We start from the raw sequence: 26,255 nt of genomic DNA on the forward strand, positions 1-26,255 counted from the left end.
CCTTTCTTATGTCCTCTTCATTTGCCATGCACTTTAAAAATGACAGTTGTCATCCCTATGAAGATTAGAAGATCCATGTTGGGTATGTCACATGCTTTGATGGTAGTATTGCCCCAGGCATTTGTCATCCAACCTACAGGGATAACAATGTGTAATGGTAGTGCTTTTTTCAGAACACTATAAGTATACAGATATTGTTAAATTTTACAATTACCACAGGGAATGAATCAAAGCCTCCAATAAGCAAATGAACTATATATTATTGCCTTGCCTTTATAATTTTTGTTCAGTACTATCTGATTGCATTCCTGTTATCACTTAGTTGTTTCTCTGCACGTAGTTTTATCTAATTTCTCTTTATTTCAGTCACTTGCAGAGGAGATAAATGGATTACTTCAGACTAATTGCTACTTATTTAAAAAATCATCAACCTTCTGTAAGAGTTTCAAATCAGTAGTTTAAGCTAGCTTTTACTATCTATGGTATTTATCTTGAAGCATTTCATCACTGTGGAGTCTGTTAATAAGACATTTTTCTAAAGCCGCTTTCAATTTGCCCTTACCTGGTCTGTCAAAATTTTTGACACAAACAGATTATCTTAGTTAAGTAGATAATGAGGTATTTACTTCTTTTAGTGTCTGTATAGATTGGAAATACCACTGATAGACCTTGCAGCTGCATGAGTTTCAACGTAAAGTGCCTGACAGAGAACTAGAATAAAAATAAATATTGCATTATCTTGATTTCTCCATCCTTAATGACAGAGGAAGCAGCTGCATTATTTATCTAATTGAAGGAATGTTATGAGTATGTTTAATTAAATGTAAGAGTACTCAGTAATACTGGAAAAGTAAACAAAGGATAAATGACAAAATGAGCTCAAGTCATCTAAGATGGTTTAATTCACAAGTGTTGTACCATTTCGTATAATTATTATAGTATGTGCCTCTGCATCAGAATCAATGTATCCAATCTATATTCAACAGCATATCAATTTCTCATCCCCCTTAGCAAGCTTTCTTCTTTTCCCAATGCGATTGGATAGTGAGTTCATGGAGCCTAATTCTCACATATCCATTTGTACTAATTTTCAGTGGGATTAATCTATTCTTCCCTTGGTGCGAGAGCAAAATCCAGCTTCCTATTGCTAATACATAAAATGTTTGAAGTCGTTATGGTTTTAAAACACACTTTAATCCCAAAGCATTGAGTGATGCTCAAGTAGGAAATGGGATTGTCGTAGGCCATCTGAAATTAAGCTTCAGCAACACCAACTGAATAGTAGTTTTCTCACTTGTTCTAATTGATACTCCCAGCAATAGGTGCAGCATGGTAGCCTCAGATGAACAGAGTCCTGATTATTGTTGGTATCAGAGGAAAAAGCACAGCGCAGGAGTTAAAATATTTACAAGTCTTAGGCTCTCTGAGGGAGTAGTTGACATTTCACAGTTAAAATATAGTTTTCCAGGGATGTAAGCCTTTATTTGTTGGGTGAAGATTTCCACGTAAGTGGACAGAACATAAAGATCCTGCAGGATCTGGGATGTGGATTCTGATGAAAAACATGTTCCTTGTGAAAAAGTCCTTATCTTTACAACCAGCTACCTCGAAAGACTCAGTGAAAGCCATAAGACATAATTAGATCATGGAGTCTGATCCCTGCCAAATTCATAATTTAAGTCAATGCTTAAGTCACATCTCTGAAAACAACAACATAAAGGAACTGCCATTAGTGCATGGAACTGATGCTTTCATGTGCTAATACACTGATCACTCCAATTTTCTGTTAAAATCAGGACTCAAGAAGTCCTAACTTAATCCTCAATCTCTATGAATTATCTCAGAGGTGGCTTTTTCTTAATTATTTCCGTTTCTTAAAGAATTAAAAAAAAAATCCATTAATATATATTTTAAAGTCTATTAAGTGTCTTATGCAAAAGTAAAGTTTAGAAAAGGTATGTTTTGCCTAAGGTTAAGCAACTCTTTGTTCAGGTCTTATTTCAGTAGATCAAGCTTTCCAGCATATCCGTTCTTCCTAGGCACTCCCCATCTTTCCCAAATATAGCAAAATAAACATGAAGGAGTATCATCAAGAAGAAGATATGCTGCTTGTGTAAGTAATTATGTCCCTTGTTAGTTCACTATAAAGTAATTTACTTTTTTTTCCCCCAATCTTTACATTTCTTAGTGTGCCCTGGAAGGTATTTTTACTTAATTTTGTTTAGAAATTTGAAAAGCAAGAGAAAGTGAGGGATGATTACAGACTTTATTTAAGGGTTTGATTTTGGTTTCTCTCTGTTCTTATATCAAAGATAAAATGGAAGTGGTGGTGTCATGTTCAGGTAATGAGATTTTATATTAAAAAGAATAAATTAAGCTCATAAAGCCAATGGCAGGAGGGACATGAGGAACCATTTCTAGCTCACAAAAAGGACTTTATACATTAATGCAGTGAGCATCAAGAGTTATTAGGAGTTGAAATTCAAAGCTCAAAGGATGTCAAGTGCTTCAAAAGCAAAGGCTTATTTTGTATTGTTTATATTTAGAAGTGATATGGAGCTCCCTTGAAATATTTTACCCATGATGTCAAAAATCAAAAGCATTACAGGGAATAAAAGAACTCGGGACATTTCCCTTGCAAACAAGAGTTCTGTCCGTGACACACCAGAGGATTCCTCTGAGGTACAGATTTGTACACAGCACTACTTACCAAAAAAATACAAACATCCTCTCTGCTTAGCTGCACGTTGTTGCTTGCCTTGAAAATTCATAGTACACAGAAAGGTTTTTACGGAAACATTCACTGCTTTTTTTTTTTTTTTTTTTTTTTTTTTTTTTAAGTAAAACCCCAAATCCCGGAATATCAGTATGCGGTCATTTTTTAAATAGGTATTTTTTTGAAAAGCTGTGTGACATTTTTCTTTAATGGCTGATTTTTTTTTAATGTCAGCTACATTTTTAAAGCATGAGGTCTGGTTGTAACTAGCCTCGGCACTGCTACTGTACATCAGACTGTACTATTTGATCATTAATTTATCACAGTTCTAGCAGTTTGTTTGACAGGTGATAGTGCTTTCATCTAATGGCTACACAGCAAGTGTGTGGTGCACTAAAGAGTGGATGCCACTGACTAGAGTTAGAAATCAGCAGACAACAGCCACTTTGCAGAGCTTTATCGATTTACCAGAATCATTTAAAGATATGAAACAACTAGAATAAAGAATGCCAATTCAGCTCACTGTGGGGTTTTTTCTTATAGTTATTTAGTTTGGAGTATATTAATAGACTTTTGTTGCTGGTGGTGTTGTTATTACAACTATTTGCAGTGGTAAAAGAGCTGCAAAAATCAAGGTGCAAGTTTGAATATTTGTACTAGAAATACAGTGTCCGTGTTCAGTGCAGCTTAGGAAATTGATACTTGGCAGAAGTATGAGGCATATTGGGATATTATGAATATTTAGCCTCTAAAGTCAGCCTTTCTTAAAATTATCTGGTGAAAACCTTCCCTGAATTAGGTACACAGATATGAATCTATTTGCTCCACTGATGGGAGGTGCAAAATAAGGCACTTTTTGCAAGCAGTGCCCCCTGCAATCTGTACTTTTATCATCGAGGGCAACAAACTATATTTAACCTCTTACCTTTCATTTCATACTTTGTTCATGACAACCTATGTGTAAAGCGTGGTGTCTGCATCACAGGTTATATATAGCGCTGGTACAGGCTGGTGCACTCCAGCTGTGCTTCTGGCCAGGACTTGCCGGGCATGAGTTAGCTGTGCAGCACATCTATGGCACAACACATCTGCCTATTGCCCATGAGCAGTGGAGCTGATATGTGCCAACAGTGTCACTCTGCCTGAGATCCTGGCTGGATCTGGGGCTGCAGCTGGGCTCTTGTGCATATGGGAAGTCTGAATCTTCAAATCCTACCACACAACATAGTTGTGTCCAGAGGACTTGTGCGTACGATAGCTCCGATCGCTGCATTTATCCTTCTTGGCCAAAGACTTGTCTTACGGATGTACTTGGTTTTGCAAGGATGGTGTGCTACCATGAATCCAGTGCCCTGGTTTACTGCAGCAGAACCTGGGACCCATTCCAGCAAGATGCTGAAGAAGCACTATAGCTGTGAACCTGTCAGCAACCCCATAAACTTCAGAGACTCTCCAATCCTGAAGCACTTGGCTATAGCAGGTCTTAGTTGAAATTATATCAAGAGGTGGAAGGGGCACTTTGAATTTTAAAGTTGATGCCAATAGACTTCTGCCCCTGATGTTGGACAAGTCAGCTTAGGTGAAAGCTCAGATGACTCATGGAAGTTAATTAGTTTTCTGAGATGCTGATTGTTCATATTTCCCACTGAAGTCAATAGGGAAACTCCCACGTGTTGTAGTGGGAGCTGGAAACTGGCCATGCAGTGTTGTGGGACATCCAGAAGAAGTAGTGTTGTCTTTTGTAGTGGAGACAGTGGGAGTTGCTTACAAACATGAAGGAAACCAAAATGATGCCAAAAGAAATGTTGTTTTCCTCCTCCTTAGTGGTTGTTACAAAAATCACAAGTAAATAGTAAACACAAAAGTTTGTCAAACATTTTCAGTATTTATTTTAAACATATCTGGATGCATGCATAAGTGCTACCTTTTCTCCTTTTGAGAAGTCAGAGGAATGCTGATACCTGCAGGGTTGCCACATACCTACTCCTGAGCAAAATCATACTTTATTAATCTAAAGTTATTACTAGACTGCTGTCACTAGGTTTGTAGTAGCTCATCGGTGTTGATGAGTTTGTGTAAGCCTTGCTCCAGGAAGGACCCCGTTCCTTGGTTTCCCATGTCAGCAAGTCATCACCACTGCAGCTGAGCGTGGATGACTGTATTTTGCTCAGGAAGAACTAATGGGATTGCCAGGCTTGTGTTACGTGGACTGCAGGCAGAATGATGTCAGAGGCTGACATGCCGTAAAGCCTGAGATCTAGACCCTCCCTTTACTGAAGCTGCAAAAATTTACACTGGTCAAAAATGAACATGGGGTTCTTGATGTATAGATAAACGTGTGTTAGTAGAGCTTGTACAGGGTTGATAGTGAATTCTTTTTGCTGTAGGCTTCTAAGTTCCTGTGCTGTCCATCTGCCACATTTCCAACATACTAAGTCTTGTTTGGTTTGTTTGGAAGAAAGTTCTCTAGTTACTTCTAGGTAAAACCTGGTTAAATTTAATTGATGTTAAAGTGAATGTGATATTGTCTGCTCTGGTAAGGAATTTAAGTGGGACTGTTTTAGTGATAGTTTAAAAAAAAAAAAAAAAAAAGAGCTGTGCTTTCATCTTGCCTTCTCTCTCTTTGCTGTGAAGTCCCAGTTAGGAGTAGCTCAAAGTCCTGTGTAAGCTGCAAATCATGATCTGCCTTTCCGTTTGCCTTCCTGTCTACAGAATCATAAGCTAAAGTACCCTGAATGAGCAATTCCCTTCATCTTCTCACTTCAACTTGCCAGTTCCCAGTCTAGCTCCTCCTCCTTCCACTGTTCGAGTGCCAGTTTGAGGAGCTCTCTTTACATTTTTGGCTATCACATTTCCAGGAGGTAGGATGGGTTTCCCCACAGCCAGCCTGGTTATAAATAGTTATTTGCCTGAATGTGAAGAGCTTGCATCCTTGGCAGGTGGTCTGTAAGAGCATTTGCCATGCGATGGAGCCATATCTTATCTTCTCCTAGAAGTACTGCCTCTGGTTCTACAAGGTCTTTCCTGGAAGATCCTGCTCACATGATTTCAGCATTAACTCCAGACACATTTCTACTGTAATGGCAGTGGAAGTGAATTTTGCTATTTGCAGCAGGAGAATGAGATTGGGCTGAGGAGAGCAGATTCTCATCTCCATTGCTGCTGAAACCCAGGAATAATTCAGCTGGAATGAGCGAGGTCCTCCCAGCGATAGCCTTACACCACAGAGATCAAAGTCTGCCCTTCCCTCATATTTTAAGCTACACTTCAACCAATATGCAAACTACGTTTTTACCTTCTCTTTCCCTGTTCCTAATTCCCACAGTTAAAGTCCTGGCTTGAGCCACGATTAATATCCCCCTTCCCTCCAACATGAAGATCCCTTGCCCTTCCCACCTGAAAATCCCAGCCACAATTTGTATTTTCAGTGTGATTAATACATACGTCTACAACCTGAATTCTGAATCTCTGTCCCCGGGGCTGCCCGTTCCCACTCTTGCCACCGCTCTCGTGGTTTGGCAGCCGGGGGCAGGCAGAGGGGGTGGCCTACGTGAATGCAAATGCACAGTGGTGGGCAAGCTTGGCTTGGGTCGGCTTGTTTGTTTGTTGCTGCTGTTTCTGTTGGCCTTGCTCATCAGAGCCTAAATCTCTGGAAAACATCTCGTGTGATTCATGTAAACACCGAAGACAAGTAGAATCAGACTTGCTGAGGGGAGGAATAAGAAGTGGAGGGGAACAAACACTTAGCGGGGATCGGCTGCCCGACATGGCGCAGTGAAGACTGGAATAGAGAGGTATGCCAAAAAGCTCTTTGTCTCACATGCACATTAGGATAAGTAACATTGCTCCTCGCCATCTGTCTCTCTCTATGAACCTCTGCCTCGTTCCCACGTAATAAGAAGATTCATAGAAGTACCAGCTGTGACCTTACAGGGAAGCCTGGGAAACTTTGCCTTTTTAACCAGCACTGGGAGAGTCAGATTTGGCACCGTTGAACACAGTTCTGTGTCTGTAATCTTTTTGTTGTTTCTCTGTCGCCATCTCTTCCCCCAGCAGTCGTGCAGTGTTCGTAGAAAGATGAAAGCTGCTGTGGCAGTTCAGGGGAGGCTGGCAGCTGCCCAACATGAGTTTTGGTGGGTTATTTTTTTCTTTTGTTTCTTCCTCCTCTAATAAGGCTGAATAACACGAGGAGAAGAGACCATCAGATGCGGCAGTTTCCTAGTCCCTAGTTGCTGATATAGGCCAAGAGGACCAAAGCAGTAGTGACCAAGATGAAGCAAATTGTGTCAATATTTGTTTTATTAATCTGGCACAAATCATATAGAAAGGCTGCTGGCTTTGGGCCTCCCTTACAGACATGGTAATGTGTTCCCCTATGGGTTAAATGTAAGCTGTGTCCCTCATACCCCATCTGCAGGACGTTTGGCAACTGAGGTTGCTGGCAGCTAACGCTATGGGCGTGATTGTGCCCCTGATTATATTGTAGATGCCTATGCAGCTATGATGCAGGTAAATTTACAGTGAGCTTTTCCATAGAGCAGGATTCAAGTCCTTCTGTTTCACAAGTTCATGGCAGAGCAGACTCAAAATGCCCTGACCCATAAATTTGTGGTGACACCTGTGTGAATGACTCACTTTTAATTCAGAGTCATTCTGAAAAGTTAGGGGGAAAATGTGTCAAAACAAGAAAAATTTGGTTCTTTGGCTAATCAAAATGTAATGGAAGAAATTTAACATGGATTCAGCTAAATCATGTAATTAAAACCCAAATTAAGCACTTGATCTTCAAACCTGGTGTTAGTACAGTGAAAATAAATTTCAAATTGAAATATTTCATTTTTTAATATCAAAAGAAGCATTTTTACTTTTTCATTAAAAACAACTACTTGAAAATGTTATCCACGTGGCTTTCATAGAATACTGCAATGGATCTAGATCTATATATTTACTGTTGAAAAAGTGTAAGATAAAAAAGTTTCCGTATTATAATTGTAGGGCAAATAAAATTCCATGGGTATTTTTCTGGATAAAATAAATGCTAAGTTTTCTAAAGTAAAAGAGAGAGACTTAAGTGCTCCTGAAATCTCCCTCTTGAGCATCTGTATTTCTTGGGAAACTCATTGTAACTGTATAAAACCAGTTCCTCTAAACTTCATGCTCATCGGTGTTGAGATATTTCAAAAGCAATTTACCCTTAAAATTTAAAAAATCAGAACAAAAGTTTATTGTCTCCCCCTCCTTTGCAATTGTCATGCCAGGAGAACTTGGCTTTTCACTGGGACTGTAGGAGCGTATGTTACTGAGACACTTGAAAATTGCACCCAATATCACCAAGAGCAGCAGATGGATCTGTCAGCTGTTTTGCTGAAAATGGTGAATATCTTCCCTGGAACATTCGTAAGTTGCCTGAGGCAAAATTTCACAGTGGAAACAGTGAGATTTCTCTTTACATAACATTCCTAGTACTCACGAAAGTCTAGGTCCCCCCCGCCCGTCGGATTAAAATACCCATGAAGCAGAAGATGATGAATAGGCACAGCTGGGCTGTGAGAAGGGCATTTTCAGAAGTCCTCAGCCATAGCCTGACCGCAGCCCATCAAAGCTGCAGCAAGCAGCAAACAAACAGTATCTTTAGGACTCACTGTTGTCGCTTATTTTCACATTTAGGTAGAGACTGAAATAGGCTCTGGTGATGACTTTGTGCCTCTCTCCTTCCATGGGGTCTTAGCGGTGGAGTGAGCAGAGTGTTCTTCATGTGGTCACATCGAGGGCTGTATGGGAGTGTTCAAGTCAGGAATTGGAGGTGTCCCAAGTCATGTATCATAACACATTCGCTGCCTTTGACTGATGATATCCACATCTAAGAGGAGAGCTGATCACAGCTGTGGAAATAAGGGAAATCCGCTGTGCACGTGAGCATATGTAGGTCCCCAGGTAGAGCAGCGTTTGGGCCTCAGGGAAAGGGGCCACTCTTAGCATTGTGGAAAGGATAATTTCAACAATAGAGCTTGGCGCTGTTCCTATCCATAAGTACTTTGGAGAGTTTAAATTGGCTTTCTCCAAATATTTGTGAGCCTGATCCAGGGCCCTTTTTGTTGGGCTTTGTTTCAGACAGTATGAGTAAGAGCTGATCATGTTGGTGTTCACCAGAAAAAAAACAGTTTCCTTCAATTTGTTTCTATGTTTTACTGTTTGCTTATAGATACAGTGCAAACCTGGCTCTGTAGTTTTCTATTGGAAATAAAGATTGCAGGCCTAGAGCAGCCTGCATTTAACAAAAGGTTATCTATGCTTTCAAGTTAATTTGTTATTAAGGCAGGGTGTGAAATTAAAACCCAATAGCTGTCTCTGAATAACTATGCTCTGGAATAAGAATATCTTTTGTTCAAAAGGATGTTAAGTGGACCGATGTCAATTAAGATTTGCCCAGGTGGAGTCTACTGCAATAAGAGGACCTTAGGCACTGTCTTAATTGTAATACCGTTTTAAAGTTTATTCTTGTTACTCCTGATTCTTTAATGCATTACAATGTCTGTAGCCAAAAATAATGTTTAAATCTCTCTTAACTTTCATTAAATGAAATACTTACTGCAAAAAGGAAATCAGAGGTGTTTCTGAGAGTGAGGTTTGTTATGGGCCTCATAAGTGTTTGAAGTTGGCTGACAAATTTGCATAAAAGCAGCGTAGGACTCCAGTTACTTGTGTGGGTCTTACACCATTTCGATCATCCATTTTCTGATGGCCTGAAAAATTATTGTTTATGAGTTTGCATATTGCTACTGTAGGCAAAAAAGGAGAAAGTACCATGCGTGCACTTATACCAAGGGGGATTTCCACACAGTTGCCAAGGTTCAGCTCCAGCTTTTGTCAAATCTTACCCTTGGAAGCCTGAAATATTCAATGGCTTTGTAATAGGAAGCATTCATACATTGGAGTTTAGCCTTTTCTATCAATGGAGCAAAAGTTATTTTAAATAAAATCCTAGACCCAAAGTAGAAGATTTAAGATATTTGACATCAGCTATGTGCAGATACAGACTTCGGGTCAAGTTTTGAACTCAACTTCATACGGTAAAGGTTTGTGTGATTAGTCTTAATGGGACCAGTCTGCTAATGGGAGAGCTATTGAACAAGTGCTTGCATGTATAGGGATTGCTGTCTGGTTGCTGGTAAATCAGCCTCGTCTTTTGAACAGAAAGAATGAAAGCTCTTGACTCAGGCTGCCATGCGTTTTATTTGAAATCTGATTGGAAAGTTTGTAATGTGACTCAGTCTGTGCAACAAAAACAACAGTCATTTCTGGTGAAATTTCTCCTAGTAGGCCTGGCTATTTGCACCGTATGTCTGCTGTGGGATGGGGCTTTCTTAGGTCATTAACTGGCGAAAGGGCCCAGCGGGTGAGAACGCCTACCAGGAAGGCCTGTGAGCAACAGCTCAGGCTGAGTAAAATAATGTGGGTTTGGGCATCCGTGAAAGTGTGAAAAGCTTTAAGGCTTTCCTCTAGTGTCTTCTTGTCTCAAGGGAACCATACGGCAAGCTCTGCAAACAAAATGGATAGTATTTTATGTTCAAAGCAGACATCTAATTGTATCTCCCAGCCACTGGGCTACAGCACATTTACCAATTCTGGCTTCTGTGACCCAGTGTAACACACTCATTTACACGCGTGTGAAGCACAGTGGTGCAACCACTGCCTTCCTCTGGTCTAGCATGTTTGTAGGAGGGACTACAGCTGCTCATGCCAAACTTCCTTGTAGCTTGGACATAACAAAGCAGAGGGAAAAACTCTAAACAAACCATTTGGAGCCTGATTTTAGCTCCGTCTACACTAACCTATGACTCAAGGAAAAGTTTTGTTCTTTTGAGAACCTGACCTTGTTGTCCACACACCAAATGCAAGCAGAAACAAAGAGGCTGGAGAATGAAGGAAAAGAAGACCAAAAGTCCTTGTTTTTCTATTTATTGTTAGGCCTTCTTTTTGGGGCGGGGCAAACACCCCACAACCCACAAACAAATAAATCTAAAGTAGTTTATCCTAATTCAGATAATAAATGCAGAGCATCATAGTGTAAAGTAGTGAAAGGAATGACTGCTCCTGCCACTGGATGTTTAGGTCATTGTCCGTGGGGCCCTACACTCATTCTTCCAAGCTCTGAACTAGTCTTGGACTGAGATGGTCACTGGTGATACATACAGCTGCAAGTTTGATCCGATCTGATGCTTCTTTGTCTCTTTGTTGTATAGTTCTGGATAGTCCTAATCTTCATAGGTACCTGAGGACCACCAGAGGAATTGAACTTTTTACAAATTCTGCCTTCTCGTTGTTTCAAAGGGGTTGCATTTCAGGCACCCTTTGTCCCTTTTGTTCTGTAGTGAGAAGGATGTGTGGCATGGTGAAAAGCTGTGAATGGTCCTACCAAAAGCAGCAATAGTAATGACCTGAGTGACTGCGGCAGAACAGGCTTCTTGCTTAATTCTCCTATTTTCCTATAGCTTATTCAAAAGCAGGTACTCAGTGGTTTGTTATTCCTAACTGAAAATGCCAACAGGTTCAGTTTGTTTAGGTTGGAGAGCTGTGTCACAAGCTGGGAGTGTGGTACCACTGCAAACACAGGGCTGGCTCTCTGCAGATATTGTCAAGTAGCCTGTTTCTTGCCAGCGGTCTTGCTCACTGGGCTGTTCACAAGAAGAGTGCACAAACTCATGCGAATGGATGGCAATAGAGAAATAAAGCCATGTTTTTGGGATTGATACTCATTTTGGCAGTTATGGTAATAATTGCGCCATGAAAAATAGGTGAACGGTTGTAGCATTGAGCATTTTATGCAAGAGGATGTTAGATTAGGAATCCAAGCTCCAAATGGGGTCTAAGGGAAGAGGTTTATTGTTGTGCTCATCCAGCAGAGTAGCCAGACTGTACGTAAAATCTGAGAAAGAAAGAAATTCAGTAGCAGCTGGGAGCAAGAAAAAAGTATTTCATGAGTTGGACAAGGGAAAAAATCAATGTGTGGAAATCAAATGCATCCAGGACAGTTAAAGGAGGCATCAAGGCAGTTACTAGACAGAATGATATGGGGAGAAATGCAAAAAACATGAAAGATATGGCTTTTAGTTTTCACTTTTGAGAGTTTACAGCTTCAAAAGAAACCCACTAGAACAAAATAAAATGTTTCTCCCTTACGCTGAAGTGATTTGGCCATAGGTGCCCATGTTCTTTTTATAATTTTGTTCTCTGGAGGGTTCGAGTCCTCCTAAAGCTCACTCCAGGCAGCCTCTCAAGCTCGTTCACCTCAATGATTAGCAAGAGGCCTGTGGTGCACTGAAATATTATAAGGAGCCTATAGAGGAACTCATCATGAGCCAAACTGGTTACTGCCTTGGCAGGATTCCTCTTACTGGTTTGTGAAGATAAAAGGAGGATAGGTAAAGGTTAGTATTTCAAAGAAAGTGTCTTGGATCTTAAAATATTTGGTGAAATTATTCAAGAATAGTTCATTCATGTGAAAGTAGTTTCTGTGTTTTGCTGTCAGGGTCAATGAAAGCTAACGTCTGTTGCTGGCCAAGCAAGCAAAAACTGCCTGTGGGCTCCCTTAGCTTGACATAGTAAAGTCTGTGGGGAGCAGGACCAGGAACTCGCAGACTTTCTTGGCTCAGCTCTACTGTTATTTTATGTTGGACTAAAACCCCCAATGTCACAAGGAGAGTCACAGCACATGCTTCAGGGGTGCTGATGTGACTCTCTGGGACCTCACTCTGTTCAGGCTCAGGAGTTCCTTCCTCCCCCGCTGCCCACCCTGTGCCAGAGGCTGGCATCCCACTCGGCCCACACCTCTTGACCACCGCAGCAGAAATCAAATGATGGCGCGCAGGTCCGCCAGTCAGCTGGTGGACGATATAGTAAATATTTGGCTCCTCTTTCAGCACAAAATTCATGCTTAAACATCCAGGTTTTCAAAACAACAGAGATGTCAGGTAGTGAGATGCGGGGGACCTGCCAGCTCTCAGGTGTGCCGCAATCACACCGAGCCAGGGATTTTGACAGAAGTCTGCTGCTGTGTCTGAAGGCAACCAATGTGTGTTGCGTGACACAGCAGCTGTTTCTGGCTGGTTATCTGGGGCCGCTAACACGAAGCTGTTTACAGGGGCTGAACACTTTTGGAAACCAGCTCCTACGTAGGAGCCTGTGTCGTAGGTAATGACCTTTCACTCTGAGCAGACTGTGACTGCCAGCAGCTACTGACCATGTCCTCTGAAGCCCATAGCTCAAAGCATGGAAACCTCTGCTAAGCATCTGTGTAAGGAGTAAATGCAAACATTTGTGGAGGCTTAGCAGGTCCTGTTCCTGATCGTCTGATTCTTTGTTTAAGACTTGTATGCCAAGTTGTCGGGTGTAAGTGCTCAGGCTTCAGTAGCTTATTGAAGAGAAGACACTAAGGAAAGGTTGTTAGCAAAATTACATTCCTCAAGTAAAGGAGGAAAGGTACAAGCACTGGGCATGCAGCGGGATTGTTCAATATGACTTTGGTGAGTGCAGGCAAGCTGAGATTGCATTATCATTTCATACAGTGTGGTAAACGTTTTAGACTTAAATTTTAGAGATTATTATCTGCAAGCTGAAAATATCTGTTGATATGCCCTTACTGAAGGGATATGTCTGCATCTGAGTACAAAACAATCCTCCTGTGATGTATTTATCTCCAACTTTGAAGGTGAATGAAAAGGTAAATAGTCTATTGGCCTTGACAGTAATTTGGAAACCTTAATACATGCAGTTCACTGGAAATAAGAAGTGGGTTTCTTTGTTGATTTGCAGTGACCTTGGGCAATTCGGCAATGCAGTATGCGTCCATATTGTTATGGCATTTCTTAGTTTTCTGAGGAAATCAGGTATGGACATCAGCCATTCAGTAAAGGAACAGGAAGGGATATCTACTCATAACTGGTGTTAATCTTAATCCAGTGGTATCTAGTACAGTCTGTATGACATGTAATTCTCACAGAAATCCCATGCATGGTGTTATCTGAGGCCTCTCTGAAGCTGGGTGATGCACCAAGTTGGTGCTGGACCAGCATGAGCAAGCTTGCACTCAGTGCAAGACGACAGGTGCAGAAGCATGATTCCAGGTGCCATTCTCCTCTCCGTGAAGCAAAGGGCCTTCTCCTTTGGTGGACTGGGGGAAAAAAACATTAGGCTACATCTTCAGTGTCAGTCTGAATCTTGTCTTTGTTTCCTGACATTTTGATGTCTGGATTTTGTAGCATGCTGTGTGATTTTACTGGGCTTGTGAAATGTGCATACTCCAACTTAAAAATCTTCATGTTCCCATCTGTACCCTGAGGATATCTCAAAAGGGGGGATTCAGAAACTGGGGGAAGAAAGGTTTCATGAATTTTGCAAAGTTTTTCCTTTAAGTGCTTTTTTTTTATACTCGAGTGACGCTTACGAATTACTTACACCATCCGCTATAATTTAATGCTTTACACAATAAAGAGTATCTGCTGTTCTTTCCGTATTTCAATACCAATGCTTTCCTTATCTATTTTCCCCAGCTTGCCATTTCGTACAGTAGAGGTTCTGTCATGTGATATTACTCCACACAGAGGGAAGTCGGAGCAGCCCTGCACGCTTCTTTACACCACTGGTAAGCAGTCAGAGAATTTGCTTTGGTCATAAATGCAGTTTCACAACATGCATCTCTCCTCTCTCTTGCATGTTGAACATGGCATTTCAACAACTGAAAATTCAGTGATTGTCAGCTGAATCAGGATTCGAATTAATAGCTTGTATATTTCTTTGGAATAGTGTTTTCAGCCCTAATATTGATTTGTAGGCACTCCAAACTACACTGGCTTGTAAATGCGTGTGTGCAATTTCTGTCAACATCAGTGACGATATCATTTGCAGGCTGAGTGAAGGGTAGACTATATTAGTTGTCTTCTAGATTTTACTGTCTTCACGCAAGCTCAGTGTAGTATTTTCCACACTCTCGGAGACCTTTGCAAAATTAGGAACTGTTGCTTTGTAAATATTCATGTTTCAGGCTGTTGTATATGTGTTGTCACCCAAACTGTTGTATCACAGACCATACCTGCGTACGTCAGTTACCTACTTCCTACCTCTGTGACTCTGTACTTATTTTACTATTCTTCTGAAATATTTTGCGAGGAAAGGAAAATAAGGAATATCTCAAGATAGACTCATGCTACAGAGTAGAATCATCTTGCCTTATTTTAAGAGATATATTCCAATTTGTCCTTTAGCTTTGCCTTTATTGGATGGTTCATTCCATCTTCAGAGTTATCTAAAATAGGTTTCTATCTGTATATGGAAAAGGAGTCTAGACACCCTATTTTAAGTGGCTTAAGTTATATAAGAAGAATCCCTTTCTTATGTCCCTGCAATACTCCTGAACAATTAACAGTTTTCCTTCCACCCTCTCACCCTATATTTTTCCAGTGCCTCTAACTTCAGATACAGATTTGGGCCCCCTTCCAGGAGCTGTACTTCTCAGTAATGGGTGTGATTTGTCTCACGTGGGAATTCTGAATAAAATTACCAATAATGTACCTACATTCAATTAAATCTGTTTCAATGTACACATCATTTAGCCACTCAGTAGGGAAATCCTCTCTGCCATGTTCAAGGAATGGTAATCGTTACGTGCTCACTAGTAACATGTCTGCAAATTTCAAAACACTATAAGGAGTTAGGTGATGTAGATGACTTTGTCTTAGTAAATTGTAGTCTGACAGCTTCGCTTAGCCATGATCAATTCCCGTCCCTGTTGTTCAAAGGCAAACTGTCAAGCAATTTAGTTGCTTCTGACTCAGTGTCAGAAATCATGAAGCGCCCTGTTCTTGGGAGAGGAGCAATCTGGACATGATCAGAAAATGAGCAGGACACGTTGTCTCACGTTACACTGAGCAAAAAAATCATGGGCTAGTCTGGGGGTGAACTAAATGGGTGCTCTCACCTCTTAAAACGTCATACACTGACACAGGCAGGGTAACATTGTAAAAACAAACAACTCAGCTTATCCACAAAAAGGAAGTTTCAGATTTGTGCATGCATATCAGGAAGATGTGAAAGGTGACCTATGATTCTGCCAAATGGTTCTGTGCAGGAAAACATTGAGCTTTGGCTGGGGGAAGGACGAGTAAGAAGCTTCGTGGGTGCAAGGGGAGTCCCGTCTTCTGGGTGTACAGAACTTCACCTGTGTCCCTGCCTCTGCAGAAGGTAGGCAGGTGGCAAAACAGGGAAAGTCTTTCATCTGTGTGCACTCACCAGCCAACATGCTGAAGGCAGCATGGGGCTAGTAGGTGACTAAGAAAGATGATAGCAGAGTCTGTCTGGGAGTCCTTAACCAGGCTGGCCCGTTAATACTGCATGTAGGCACCCGCTTTGGCCGGTGCTGAGAGGTAAAGAAAGGTGAAGCTTTCCTGTGCTTTTCCTTTAGATGTAGAGGTCAGGCTGCACCTGCATTTGGATGCTGGATATATTTGAGTTGAAATATAGGTATAGGCCAACATATGAAATACCAGATAGACAAAGCTCTGTCTGTCGCGCAAATAACTTATTAATGCCTACTTCTTTTCCTAATAAACCAGTGTCCTGCCTCCTAGTGAGCAGGTAAGGAGTGGAAATAAAGTCGCATTTGTGGTTGGAATAAAATGACTAGGATGACAAATGTGGGTCAGGATCTGTCAGAGCTCACAAAAGACCCAGAACCAATCAACCTGATTTCCTGAGCTGTGAATACTCAAGTCAGACAAATGTATAATGCATCCAGCTCTCTCTAACGTGTATGTACAGCTTCCATGCTGGGACTATACTCCAGGCTTTTGAAGTTTAGCCAGTAGCCACTGTATTTCTGGTTGTTTAGCACTTGCTAAAGAGAAGCCCAGTAGTACCAGGATGAATTATAATTTTTGCCCTGGGAAAGAAACAGAGAAAACAAAAATGTAACCAGACCAGTAGAAAGCCTCTTGGAATAAGTATTATTTTCTAAAGGAAAGATCTAAAAAGATCAGACATGATTTTTTTTTTCTTCAAAAATTGAAGTGTGACCTGAGAAACAGTACAATTTTGTAAAGGTTTGTTAAAGTAGGAGGTGTGTGTAAGAATGGCCTGAAAGGAATTAATGGGTGGAAAATGAAGCACATGGAGAAATCAAAAACTGCACAAAGGTATAAGCACCCTGCGTGATGCATACTACTACTGTAGAATGCAGCAGACTTTGCAGATGTCTGTGGTGTTTTATAATATGTCTAACCATAAAACCTCTAAGAATATTTATCATTTCTCCTTCTTTCCTCCCTTCACTTCCCTCTTCTCTTTCCCTGCAACTGGTTGATTTTTTTTTTTTTATTGGGGGGGGGGATGGCTGGGTTTAAACACATTAATTGTGGGTTACACAGTTTGCTTCACTTGCCATTTCAGGAGCCTGCATCAACATCCCACCTGGTAGTGTTGTTTACAAGCAGTTTTGCAACCTTTCCATTCTGCTCCCTTATTTTTGTTACGCATGGTGTAATGATGCCATATGACATTTTAAGTCTGAATTGGTATTCCTTGTGGTATCTCTTCAGGCCTGTTATGCTTTGGGTGTTTGTGTTACCTGTTCAGACACCCACGCGTGGTGTGGTTATTTTCATTGGTGACTGAATGCAAGCTGTACGCCGGATGTCACAGGAATATGTTTAGAACTTCCATTGATCTCTTAACTACAAATAGTCATTATAGCTACAAAACAAATAGTGGATCAAAAATGTGGAAAGGTAGCCCAGAAGATGCTGCTCACTTCTCCTTCTGAAATGCACGACGTGCAGGTTTGAGATATAATATATAAATGGCTGAAAGGTTTTTAACAAGGAAACAAGACAGGATTATCAGTAGGCATAGGACTGTTTGGGAAAAAATTAGCTCCATGTCTTTGGCTCTTTAAAAATGAGAATGAGAAACAGGTACAGGCAGCCGTGGGAAGTTGGCTGGCTTATGTGATTCCTCGGCACTAACGTAGTACTCGATAAATCCCCTGCTGTAGTTTTGAGTAAACACAGGTTTTTGCTTCTCAATACTGTTGCTATGCGACAGTCACACAGTTTGCTTGTTCCACCTCAGAGATGGCTGCATCCTGTGTAGATAGTTTGAGGAGTTTATAGGCATATCCCATGTTCTGTGGGATAACATGTAAAACTTGTTCTTATTCAATTGTTTAATTTTATATATTAGCTATTTGTCAGGAGAAACCTGAGTTTGGGAGAAGAGTTATTTGAAAGTTTAAATCAAAATTACATTAGATTGCAACATCCTAAATCCTGGGTCCTTGCGCCCCTTTAATCCTTGGCCTTACTTAAGGGAAAGGAAAATTTCCAAGATCTGGTCCAATGTGAGTGTCGTTCTTATAGGAAGAAAGGTGATCCAGTTCTTCCCTGCAAATTCTGGTTTGGCTCTTTTCCTTGCACAGCTCCCTTCAGTGTAATCCTGGGCAAGTAACAGGGGGCATGTCCGTCTCCACGGTGGGGATGGAGCTGGCTCCAGCACTGCTCCTCAGCATCTCATCCTCTTCCAGCAAGCCCTGCTGAGAGTCTGAGTTCAAAAATATCCCAGGCGAAGCACAGCCGGCCTCGTGTCTGCGAGCATCAGCTGTCACAGCTGCATGTTGCCGCACCATACGGAGGATGAGGTTAGGTCAGCGTTAGCTCAGGGAGGTCTGCACTTGGGCTGCTTCAGACAATCTACTTCTTCCTTAACGTCTCTCTGCTTTGGTCCTCCCTCTGTAAAATGATCAATTTCCCTTCTTCTAGGAGGTCTTCCAAAGATAAAAGCATTGACAAGTATGATGCAAGTAGCCACTGCAGTACTGGAGAATTATTTATGTATCTAAGGGTTTTAGATGTAGAAGATTGCTAGTTGAAACTTGTCCTTACAGAGCCAGGAATGCTTTTAGGTCCTTCCTAGCAGTTCTGGTGCTCATTAGAAACTGGTGGTTTGTGTATTTTAAATAATTGTTCACAATAATTCCTGTCCAGAAGAAATATGTAGGACATAAGCAGCATTATCTAACAGGAGTGGGCAGTGTACCATCTTGTCTTTGGCCCGGTCAGCTCCGTACCGTGGGCCAAGCGCTTTCTGCAGTAGTGATGTGCCTGCTAATGACGACAGTGGTATATCAGTAGCATTGCAGAGTCTTTGAAAAGTGGGGAAAAAAAATGTTTATGGAGTTCTTGCCATCATATCAAATTGTTTTGGGATAATTATTGAATGCACACAAGAGCAGCATTTTTTTTTCCCTGCAAATGAACTGTAGTTGATGTTGCGCTATTTTGGTTTTGTTTTCTGCTTAACATTCCTCCGTAAGTGCAGCTCCTCTGAGGCTTGAAATGAGACAAAACTGAACCAAAGTGACTTTGTTTTCTCTGTGTAAGAGGATGGACGCTGAGTGATAATGACATATTTTGCGTGTGAGCAGCAGGTGTGAGACCAAGTGTCTACTGCGGATTAAAGTAAATATGTTTTTTTCTATATTTAACTGATATGTGAAAAAGAAACAATGTTTAAATGTCACTTTCCATGGTTTTTTGTGTGTCTATAATTATACATTCTAATGTGCCAAGTAGCTACTCAGTGAAGTTCAAATTTACATAGTAAAGTTGTGCATAACAAGACAAACAAGATACAGTCTAGCATTCATCTCCATGCATCTGGGCTGCCTCCACCCAGCAGTTACACTACCAACAAATGAATGTTTTCTGCTTTCTTGAGTTCACATAAATAGCTGTAAATTCCTATAATTAACTACGATAAGTCACTCCCCACTATTAAAACAAAGACGTGTTTGTTTATCGGTCGTACTTGTGTCCACCACTCTTAACATTACAGTGTCGACTGATGTTTTTTCACTGTGTTAAACAAAGCAGAAATATTCCTGTTGGGCAATGCCAGAGTCCCAAGAGCAGCCTCAAAAGCAGGAGCACCAGGCTGTCGCCTGCTGAATGCTCCACTTCCCTGCTCATGGCTGTTTCTTTTCCTCGCCCCTTACCGCACCCCCTCCAAAAGACAGTAACATTTAGGTGGGCATTTAAGGCATTGGGGAGCAAGGCACAGCTTGGAAGCAGAGAAGTAAATGCAAGTGAGATATCAAGATGATTTAATTCTTATGGGGCCTAAAAATAAAGCAGTTCCTACAAACATCTCATTTTCCATGTGTCAGACCTACATTTAGTCATAGGTTATTTGTGGCAAAACTAGTCCAAACTTTACTGTCTAAATTATTTGTTTCTGACATTCAGGTAGATTGGTAGTGATATAAAAAATGTTTGTGACACTTTTCTGCTGAAATCTGATTTGGTTTTGGGTGGGTTTGGGGGTTTTTTTTGGTGGGGTCTTTGTTCATTTTGGGGATTTTTTTGAGGCTGGGGCACCGAATTTTGCCCCAGAGCCTCACTTTTCAATTACATTTTTATTTTATAAACCTACACTCGGTGCTTAGTGGAAACTCTGCTTCACTTCTTTCTTATACCCATTGTCTTCTGTGTGCCAAGGGCTGTGCTCAGGTTGCCTCTGCTACAGCAGGACATGTTTTTCACAGCTTTTAATGTCTCAGAAGTAATACACCATAAGAGATGCTGACCACAGAACTAAATTAAGCACCCAAATTACATCTCCCGTGAAATAGCGAAAAGGTGGGGGTAAGGAGGTAGGAAATACAACAGTGACAGTTTTGTTTTGCCTAAATTTTCCATGGAGAAGTATTTCATAAGTTATGTTGAATTGGAAAGCTGGTCATACATCTCTCTCTGCATGGGAAAGAGATCTTCTGTGGTCTGCAGATTACTCAGGAGTGGATGTGAGTGCCAGGATGCTGGTAGCCAGAAATGGAGGTCGTTCTCTACTCTGGCATCTCTATACCGTCTTCTTCCCAGCATGTGGGCCCGTTAGTTGTGTTATGAGTGTAGTCAAAGATTTGCTCTTTAGAGAAAATAGCTGTAACACAGAACTTTTGTATCTGCTGGCCAGAAGAAATTAATAGTTGACCATCTGAAATGGCAAGGATGCTTAGAAAGTGCATTATGAAATTTGGGGTCACTGATGGTTTAGTGGTTGTTGGTCATCGAAAAAGTATGAAACAATTTCCTTTTAAGCTGGTTTCTTTGGATAGTAAAAATAAGTCTTTCCCTTCAGGTTTTAAAAGCAGACTATATGTAGCTGCTTCCTTCCTTATGAATTTTGTTATACATAATTACCATGCCTGAACAGCACAGCACATGGATTATACAGCAAATTCTGGTTTAGCCATGCAAACTCCCACTGACACTGGGGGCTCTAACAGCTGTGAAGATGTGATTACAGACTTTCATGTTAATATTGGGTGCCTTAAAGACCATTGAAGCTTGTTCCCAGGTCAGCAGAACTAGAACAGACTAGCTAGGACTTCACTTAAAACAAAGAGATGGCATAGAGGATTTTCTGTGAAAAACAGAAGAAATGAAACCCATAAAGTTTATTATAGTGCTGAAAGAGTTAATTCTTAAATCTCCACCCCAGACCAAGGCGCAAGTCACTCCTAGGTTCCCAGACTGTCCTTATCGCTTGGCCTCTTATGATAAGTTATTAGTATCATACTTACATTGATATTTACAGGCGCCAAACTAGTTCTGGCCTCATTATGTTAGGTGCTGTGTATAATATGTGGCAAGAGACATAATATGTTATAGCATTTTGAATAAAGACAAAAGGTAGAAGACAAAGCCATCATTCCTCATTTTACATTGAGAAACTGAGGCACAGGGAGATGCGGTGACTTGCCCCAGGCTACTCTGAAAGGCTCTGTCTACCAGGGATTGCTGCTCGCACCTCTGGAAGGGCGGCTGGCGTGCAACTGCCTGTTGCTGAGCTTTTACATCCTGTAATGGGCAGAGTCAGCGTGTGGAGCTCAGCCTGGAGCTGAATAGTTTGTTTTTAAATAGAGCTAATCTTCCTGAAGTAAATGCAGTCTTCTCTGCCGCTCCTCTCTAAGAAACATATCGATGGATCAATGGAATTTTTCAGCTGTAAACTCTGCCTTTGGATAAAAACAGTCGAAGGGGTTGTTTAGAATTTCTGCCTTTTATTTTAAGTCCTGGTTTCATATTCTTTCCAGGAGGGAGAATAGAAACATGACAGTTTGGGAACATGAGCTTTTTTCTCCTCCCAACTCTAGGCTTGCCCTGGGACCAACCTATTTTACATGAGCTCAGTACAACTGTAAAAGGAAGAACTAAGAAAAAGGCCAACAAACAATAGAGCATAGCAAAAACCCCACTTAAAATATTACAGCTCAAAATACCACAGAGCCTCGTTTGTCTGTAATCCTGCTCTATTTAATGGAACCACTTGCATCCAATTCACCTTATATTTTTATTAATCTTTGTGATTTTTCCTAATGATCCTGTTATAAAGACATCACAGCACATGGCACAAGGACAGCGCACATAAAAAGTTAAGAATGCATTTAACTACCGGCCATTGATTAGTTTTCTTGATGAGCTTAAATACTACCTGGGAAAGGCTTTCTATCAAATTCAATTGGCTGCAAATGCATTAAGCTTAATGAAAGTCAAGATTTGGGTATATATGAGTATTTTTTCTTAGAGGAGGTGCCCTTGCCATGAGAATATGAGCACTTGCTATCCAGCCTCCTGCCCCAGGGCAGTGGCAGAGGGTGGCAAATGGCAATGTGTGACCCCCAGAGCTCTGACCCAATTCCCATTCCACTTAGTTTGCTATAAATCAGGAGAAATACCACTGGCATCAGTGAAATTGCACTGGTATTGGTAGTTCATGTGATCTGCGGATGTAGAGGAGATGAAAGATATCATCTGCTGGTAAGATCTGGGAAAATGTCAATCTGGGGGATCCAGCAGCATGCTTCAGGGAGGGAGGACGGCCTGGTTTTCTCCAGGTTGTGGAAGAATTCAGTGGCAGAATCAGGGACTGAGGTCAAGTCAAAGTAGAAGGCTCCACCAGACCTTCCCAGGAGCTCAGGTGGGATGTGTGTAGTGGGTCGGATGCTCCCTGGTAATCACACAGAGCACTGTCTAGTGAGCAGAAGGATATTGTCCTTCCCATGACCATCCTGCTGTGACAGTGAGCTAAGCCACATCCTGCTGACCAGGAGGATATATGAAAAGTTACCGTAGTTACATGCTGCAAACCCATATGTTAGCCTGCCATGAGGAGGTACTAAGTTCACATAGCCAACCCTCTACTTGCAGTTTAAGCACAAGAGCATCATTTCTCAATGTTGTTTTGTTCTTTTGTGAAATTTGTCAGATAGTCACAAGGTCGTTCTTTCAAGCAAAATTATGATATTTTATCTTTCCTAAGATGCAGTTCACGTACAAATATGACAAATATCCTTCTAAAGAAAGCCGATTTTTCCCCCATGTCCAAGAGGCACAATTTCACAAGGACTCCAGAGGCTGCAGCGTGTGAATCCACTGTCACCTCTTCCTGGACTGTAGTGTAGTCTTCAGCTTCCAAACGTGTTCTTTTCTGCTTTCCAGACTTATTTAATTTACAGTAGTTTGCATACTGGTTACCACACATATTTTGTTTGGCACAATTTTTTCCAAAACCTTTCCATAAAACTAAAAATATAACACACTGAACAAACCACGCTATTACTCAAAGAGAAAAACTTACTACTGAAACTCAGGAAAGTATGTTGCGAGGTATTCATTTTAACTTCAGCTTCTGTCATAAAATTCTGAAAAACAAAAAAATCTGGAACATGCAATTAAAATAATTGTAGGTGTGCGAATCCTGCCTCCAAGCAAGGAATTTAATAATACATTAAAAACTTTATTTTTGATTCTAGCAAAATATACAATTATATCCATACAAGCTGCCATTGCATCACTTCTTGGGTTCATGGAGGAAACGTCACCTACTGCTATTTCTACTACATGGCATGATATTATTACAATTCTTACTTAATTTAACAGAGCAATGTGCACTCCAGTATACTGAACTGAAAATGACACACGCTTTCCTAGTAAGATTGTATTTACTATTTATTTATCTTGCCCTAAAGAGTTCTGGTTAACATTCCAGTGATAATTGACCCTGCTTTATTTAACTCTTTCAGAAGTGCATCCTCATTCCCAGCAGTGCCTTGATGTTAGAAGACACTGAAATACTAGTTCAAACAATAAATTTGCAGGAGACTGATTCATACAACATTCATCATTTCTAAGATTTATAAGAAAAACAGAAGTCTCAGGATAAGATATGATTAATTAGCTCATTAAAGTAATGGAGAATTTGCAGATCTAGATTAGGGAGGAAGTGTCATCTAAGCTTTCGAAGTACCATCTTTGTTATATTGCAAGCTCACAATTAGTGATGCTTTAGCAGACGTCTTTCAAACTAATAGTTACCACTGTCTACACTGGAAGAGGTATAATTTCATCATATTCCAACAGATGCAGTGCAAATTAATATCATTGTACTATTCTAGTCCATGGAAGGTTCTTCTGCTGCTTCATCAAGATCCCTGTTGTGCCCTGAAGTTTTTTAGGCTCTGTCAGTCAGTGTAATGAAAGATAGCGCCTCTGTCTACAAACTACATATTGCCAGGATGACTCGGATATCTTAAAATATAATTTGAAATGCTCCCATTTCAAAAACATGAGTTGAAAAGATCCACCAAAACAACAACAAATCTTGTGATAGTAACTCAATATGCCTGGTCTTCATTATAGAGCTATCACTGGTGTTGGGCATTTACTGTAGAGATGGGACCACGTGCATCCCTGCCGTTACTTAAAGCGTGTTAGGAAGATGAAATGGAAAATACAGCATTTACTTGCGGCATTTAAAAAACCTTTACTGTTGAATTGGTTTTTGGGGATGATAGTTCTTGGCACTGCTCTTTCTCTAATCTTCCTTTTTTCAAGAACTGTATACAGAATAGCCATTTCTGAAAACTTGAGTATCCTAGAGACATGTCACAAATGAAGTTGCAACCTCAGGACCTTCAGCTGTAAGCTTTGGCATTGCAGGTGGGCTTGTGCAAAGTTCAGAGCAAGCCTAAGAGTCCATTTTTGTAGACTTAGTCTGGAGAGAAGGAGCACGTACAGGCCTTGATCTGTAAACATGCGTGTGAATACAATTAGTTGCACAAGTCATCTCACAAGCTTGATGTCTAGTTGCGTGTGTATGGGTTAGTGAGTCAGAAAGCTCCTTCCCATGGATTTGGCGCAGAGGAGTGTGCTAGGACACCAGCTTGGGTACCTAAGCTGAGGGAGCAGGTAAGGTACAGATAGGTGGCATCCAAGAGTGCCCATCCCTGGGCAGGGCAGGGTCTGGGGGCCCTGGAGCTCTCTAGGGGTGCAGCTCCTCATGAGCAGCTCCTGTCTGTAGCCAAAACTACCCTCCTCACCTTTCCTAAAAACACCTCGGTGTCTTCCGCTTCCACTGTACAAGTCACCTTCCACATCCTTCTTTAACCTGCCCTGGTGTTACTTGCAAGGTTTTGGAAACACTGGCTTCTGAATTAGTTAGATTATTCGTTCCTTTAGAAATGGCCCTGGTAAAGGGTGATGTTTCTGTCAGCATTGCCTCTGTTTTGTATCCAGGCAGCTCCAGGCACTAGTGTGATTTTCTTCCTGCTGTGCCCTCCCGCAGGTGGAACTGCATCTGGACAAGTTTGAAATGGCTGCACTAATAACAAAGAGGACTTTACCCTCTATATGGCTACATTAGCCCCAGGCCCTTAAGCACTGCAGAAGTCTAGATCTTGACTCCCAACAGAAGGATTAGACATACGACTTCTTTTGTATATAGTATATTTATTTATAGGTCTGCTTTTTTCACAGATGTAGGATCATCCCTTTCTTTGGAGGCTGTGGAGCATTTGGCCCTGCTTGAGTGAAATCTAAAAATTGCAGATGTCTTAGCCAAGATACTTTCTGCTCAATGCTGTTGACATACAAAAATGCAATGTGTCGCTTTGCCAGAGAGGCAGAGGAGGTGGATGGCACCCGAACGACACTTGAGATTATCCTGTGGCTCCGCTGTTGCCCCGAGGAGCGTGATTCCACTTCTGGTGGTGATGCCCTACTTCATCACACCATGCTTACTTGGCTAATCCCAGAAGTGGCAGCCATAAATACTGATAATTAACACTGACAGTTAATACTTAAGAAGTGAAAAATTATTCCTCCTGCCTCGCTCTTGAAGCTATCTAGTAATTATCATGATCCCTATTTTGCGTAATTGCAGTATGTGCCACTCATTCACCCTCCTAACCAACAGTAATCTTCAGCGGTAGTAACACACGCTGGGTTGTGTACGTGCCCGGATCAGCCAGCTGTCAACGTGCCAAGTAGGCACTCGCGCGTGGCAGTACTGCGGTACTGTTACCTAAAACACAAAACTGTGATCTGAGAGATGGGACAAAGCAAGGGCAGAGCCCCCGTTCAGGCTTGCTGCTGTTCTTCTGCAGGTGCGGCAGCGTAACACACGTTACTGGGCCAAGAAACTGCCGTAAGAT

Source organism: Platalea leucorodia (genome assembly GCF_965183815.1).
Source record: "Platalea leucorodia genome assembly, chromosome: 8".
Taxonomy (NCBI): domain Eukaryota; kingdom Metazoa; phylum Chordata; class Aves; order Pelecaniformes; family Threskiornithidae; genus Platalea; species Platalea leucorodia.